The 5,515-nt window shown below is 41.8% G+C and overlaps 1 non-coding gene across 1 annotated transcript; it reads left to right on the top strand.

Moving 5' to 3' along the window:
- Nucleotides 1-5,098: 5,098 nt before the first annotated feature.
- LOC139179317 (U6 spliceosomal RNA) lies at nucleotides 5,099-5,205 on the top strand. The gene has a single exon (XR_011563675.1). It is a non-coding gene; the product is annotated as a U6 spliceosomal RNA (small nuclear RNA).
- Nucleotides 5,206-5,515: the final 310 nt, after the last annotated feature.

Here is a 5,515-nt window from a genome sequence, read left to right as displayed (position 1 = left end):
TGCATATTTTCATGGATTCAATAAGCATTACTGTGGAGATCAGCACAAATTGCAAGCAAAGCTACTTCCCACTGTGCCTCAGAAGGTGGCTGGACAGGCAGCAAGCAGAGTGGGACTGCCTGTGGCCAAGGGGTAACCAAGGAGCTGGCATGGTAGGTAGGTGACTGTGGCTGAAAGAGATGGAGGAAGGAGGGGGAAGTTAGAGGTGATGGGCTAAGGGAAAACACTTAGGATGGGTCAGGATCATCCTGTGAGTATCAGAAAACCAGGGGCATGCCAGGAATCGTGGGAACAGTGACATATAATCGAAGGATCCCACATAAGAGGTTCTTGTCAAAAAATTAGAATACTTCAAGTCTTAAATAATGGTAGTAATTCTTAGCTATTGAATTATAATTAGATAATAAAATTGCTTTTGGTATTATGGTTAATTGCAATGATTTGATCTATAAAATTTCATGATCAAAATCAGAGTCAGAAGATCAGGTTAAAATGTACAAAAAGGAAGTTTTGATACAACAGATGGATGAAACAAGATTTATGTTTGTCATTATTTCATTAAGGGATGTATATGTATAACCAGTGTATATATGTATATATACACATACACATATTTTGTTACTACTTTAGTTTATAAATATACTAGTGTGCATGTATATGTGTGTGCGCATATGTGTATATCTGAATAAGTAGGAAAGAAGAGAGAAAAAAATAGCTGAAAGTGAACTGAGCTAATACAGAAATAGAAGGAACCCTATTCCGAACACGAAGGGCTGATCAGCCTCCTGGGGATTCACTATTTACAATTTGACGGTCACACAAAATAACCAAACAGAAGGAAGTTTCAATAGCATCCTACAAACTAATACAACAGAAAGATGATCTGAAGAAAAGGGCTCACAAAGCAGAATGACTTCCTCATTTCCTAGGAGCTAACACTGTTAGATAACCCACACATAATTATAAAAGTACGATAAGGAGCACATGTTTTTAGTGATGCTAAGAGACTAGGTCAGTGAGTCGTAAGGGCAGAAAAATGGTTAGCACTCAACCTTATTTGTGTTTGGTCTGATTTTAATGGTTTTTTATCTTCTAAAAAGAATCTCATCTGTTTAACTAATCTGATTGTTTAGAGTATTTGAATACACGTGTATGTATGTGTGTGTATGTTTAGTTGCTCAGTCATGTCCTACTCTTTTCAACCTCATGGACTGTAGCCTGCCAGGCTCCTCTATCCATGGAATTCTCCAGGCAAGAATATTGGAGTGGGTTGCCATTCCCTCCTCTAGAGGATTTTCCCAACCCAGGGATCGAACCCAGGTTTGCATTGCAGGCAGATTCTTTACCATCTAAGCCACCAGGGAAGCCCATTTGATTACATGTACATTATTCAAATCTTGGGGGAATTTTTTTTTAATTTGTAAGTAGTATATGAATATCTAATGCAACTGTTTACTTTTTAAAATGCTAAAAGCTTGTTATCCGGATAGTTAAAATTAGTAAGTAAAGTACTACACAAAGAGGTTTTGTATACCTTTCCACATTCAAAGAGCCTTTTGAAGGATAAGAATTTATCTATTCTTAGTTCACTCTAAAACTAACGTAGAATTCCAATATTTACTTGGTGATAGTTTAGTTACTAAGTCGTGTCTGACTGTTTGTGACACCATGGACTGTAGCCCTCCAGGCTCCTCTGTCCATGGAATTCTCCAGGCAAGAATACTGGAGTGGGTTACATGCCCCCTTCTCCAGCTGATCTTTACAACCCAAGGGTAGAACCCGGGTCCCCTGCATTGCAAGTAGATTCTTTACCGTCTGAGCCACCAGGGAAGACCCTCCTAGTTATTATGAGGATAAAATAAAGTGTGAAATTCCTCTTTTAAAATAAAATGCTATAAAACATAAGGTGGTTAGAAGCCGTAATGGTGGAGGTGAGGTAATGAGCTGGGAAAGAGATAAATAAAACGCCTAAGTTGATGTAAGCATTTGGAAGGCCACTAAGCAATGTATAGGTGACATTGGTGGGTTAAAAATCCTGCATAGCAGCTTAAAATGATAATAAAGTGGGGAGACTTAGGTGAACAAACTGGGAGTTCCCCCAGTGCTTACCTGACACTTGACTATATATAAGTACCTGCTGTCAGTCAAGCCAGCCTCTCACCTGCCCCTGCCTGGCCCTAGACAGTCACTCTCTATCAGATCCATGCACTTCTCTGGTCTGGACCTTAGCTCTTTAGTCTGGCCCTTCACCTTGAACCCTAACTCTGTAGGAAGTTTTTGACATTGAAGGAGGTTCTTGCCATCTTTTCAATTATTTCAAGCACTTTGCAGGACCTTTCTGCACTTTAAAAATCTAGAACTCTGCTGGGTAAAACATTGGGAGCAGGATATTCACAGGCACAGGCTGTGACCACATGGAGGGTTCATTCATCTCCACTGGGGAAGAACCATACATGGAGAGCCTGGGGGACACTGGTGTGATAGCTGACCCTCTGTGTCAACTTGACTGAGCTTTGGGATGCTCAAATATTTAGTCACACCTTATTCTGGGTGTGTCTGTTAGGGTGTTTGAGGATGAGATGAATCTCTGAATTGGTAGACTGACTACCAAAGCAGAGTGCTCTCCCCAGTGTGGCTGGCCCTCATCCAATGAAGGCCTGACTGGAACAAAAGGGCTGACCCTCCCTAAGTAGAAGCAACTCCACCTGCCCAACTGCTAAGCTGGTACATCGGTCTTTTCTTGCCTTGGGACTTGATTTAGTAAATCAGTTCATCTTGGACCTCAAGCCTGCTCACCTCCAAACTGAAACTTATTTCACTGGCTTTCCTGGTTCTCAGGCTTTCAGACTCAGATTGGAACAACACCTTTGGCTGTCCTGGGTCTCAGCTCGCTGATAGCATGTCTTGGGATCTTTCAGCCTCTATAACTGCTTTACCCAATTTCAGATGGATAGATGTGAGAGTTGGACTGTGAAGAAGGCTGAGCGCCGAAGAATTGATGCTTTTGAACTGTGGTGTTAGAGAAGACTCTTGAGAGTCCCTTGGACTGCAAGGAGATCCAACCAGTCCATTCTGAAGGAGATCAGCCCTGGGATTTCTTTGGAAGGAATGATGCTAAAGCTGAAACTCCAGTACTTTGGCCACCTCATGCGAAGAGTTGACTCATTGGAAAAGACTCTGATGCAGGGAGGGATTGAGGGCAAGAGGAGAAGGGGACGACAGAGGATGAGATGGCTGGATGGCATCACTGACTCGATGGACATGTGTCTGAGTGAACTCCGGGAGTTGGTGATGGACAGGGAGGCCTGGTGTGCTGCGATTCATGGGGTCGCAAAGAGTCGGACATGACTGAGCGACTAATCTGATCTGATCTGATCTGTATCTGTATCTATACATATCTCCTATTGGTTCTGTTTCTCTGGAGAACCTCAACTGGATACAACAACCTAATCCAATTTATATGCAGAGTACATCATGAGAAACGCTGGGCTGGAAGAAGCACAAGCTGGAATCAAGATTGCCAGGAGAAATATCAATAACCTCAGATATGCAGATGACACCACCCTTATGGCAGAGAATGAGGAGGAACTAAAGAGCCTCTTGATGAAAGTGAAAGAGGAGAGTGAAAAAGTTGGCTTAAACTCAACATTCAGAAAACGAAGATCATGGCATCTGGTCCCATCACTTCATGGAAAATAGATGGAGAAACAGTGGAAACAGTGGCTGACTTTATTTTGGGGGGCTCCAAAATCACTGCAGATGGTGGTTGCAGCCATGAAATTAAAAAACACTTACTCCTTGGAAGGAAAGTTATAACCAACCTAGATAGCATATTAAAAAGCAGAGACATTACTTTGTCAACAAAGGTCCATCTAGTCAAGGCTTTGGTTTTTCCAGTAGTCATGTATGGATGTGAGAGTTGGACTATAAAGAAAGCTGAGTGCCAAAAGATTGATGCTTTCGAAGTGTGGTGTTGGAGAAGACTCTTGCGAGTCACTTGGGCTGCAAGGAGATCCAACCAGTCCATTCTAAAGGAGATCAGTCCTGGGTGTTCATTGGAAGGACTGATGTTGAAGCTGAAACTCCAATAGTTTGGCCACCTGATGCGAAGAGCTGACTCATTTGAAAAGACCCTGATGCTGGGAAAGATTGAGGGCAGGAGGAGAAGGGGACTACAGAGGATAAGATGGTTGGACGGCATCACCAACTCCATGGACATGAGTTTGTGTAAACTCCAGGAGTTGGTGATGGACAGGGAGGCCTGGCGTGCTGTGGCTCATGGGGTCGCAAAGAGTCAGACACGACTGAGTGACTGAACTGAACTGAACTGAACTGAACTATCAGTCATGGCACAAAATGGCACCATGGCCTTCAGATCTGAGGCAATGGGAAGATACAATACCACCCATATAATTATTTTTGTCAAAAATGCTTAACACGAATATAAATCAAAAGGAATTCTTTAAGACAACTGGCCTGGGAACTTCAAAAATGGCAATGCTAGGAAGACAAAAAGAGGCAAGGGAAAAGATGATGAATGCTAGGAGACAAAAGAGCCAAATGCAAACATGACTCTTGTTGCAGAATAAAAATTAAAAAAAAAAAAAAAAAAAACTACAGAAAACATTTTGTGGACAATTGGAAAAAATTTAAATTGGACTGTAAATAGGACAGTATTATTGTATCACTTAAATTTATTGGAAATAGTGATGATAATACAGTTACTTAGGGATGAAATGGGCTTCCCTGGTGGCTCAGCTGGTAAAGGACCAGCTTGCCAATGTAGGAGACACAAGAGATCGCGGGTTCGATCCCTGGGTCAGGAAGATCCCCTGGAGAAGGAAACGGCAACCCACTCCAGTATTCTTGTCTGGAAAATTCCATGGACAGTGGAGCCTGGCGGGCTGCAGTCCATGGAATCACAAAGAGTTGGACACAACTGAGAGTGCACTCACAGCGATGAAGAAAAAGAAGAGATAGAACAATCAAGGAAAAAATCTAGCAGTTGATGCCTCCATGCCTGAAACTAGATGAAACGAGATTTTCTGCTATTCTTTCAAATTTTCTGTTAGAAATGATTTTCAAAATATAATTCTGGGTGCTCACTTCGGCAGCACATATACTAAAATTGGAATGATACAGAGAAGATTAGCATGGCCCCTGTGCAAGGATGACACGCAAATTCGTGAAGCGTTCCATATTTTTAGGCAAAACACTCTCCAACATACATCACAGCAGGATCCTCTATGACCCACCTCCCAGAATATTGGAAATAAAAGCAAAAATAAACAAATGGGACCTAATTAAACTTAAAAGCTTCTGCACAACAAAGGAAACTATTAGCAAGGTGAAAAGACAGCCTTCAGAATGGGAGAAAATAATAGCAAATGAAGCAACTGACAAACAACAAATCTCAAAAATATACAAGCAACTCCTACAGCTCAACTCCAGAAAAATAAATGACCCAATCAAAAAATGGGCCAAAGAACTAAATAGACATTTCTCCAAAGAAGAC

Source organism: Bos indicus, chromosome 2 (genome assembly GCF_029378745.1).
Source record: "Bos indicus isolate NIAB-ARS_2022 breed Sahiwal x Tharparkar chromosome 2, NIAB-ARS_B.indTharparkar_mat_pri_1.0, whole genome shotgun sequence".
Lineage (NCBI taxonomy): Eukaryota > Metazoa > Chordata > Mammalia > Artiodactyla > Bovidae > Bos > Bos indicus.
The sequence above is the reverse complement of the archived record's forward strand: the minus strand, read 5'-3'. Positions and strand labels throughout refer to the sequence as shown.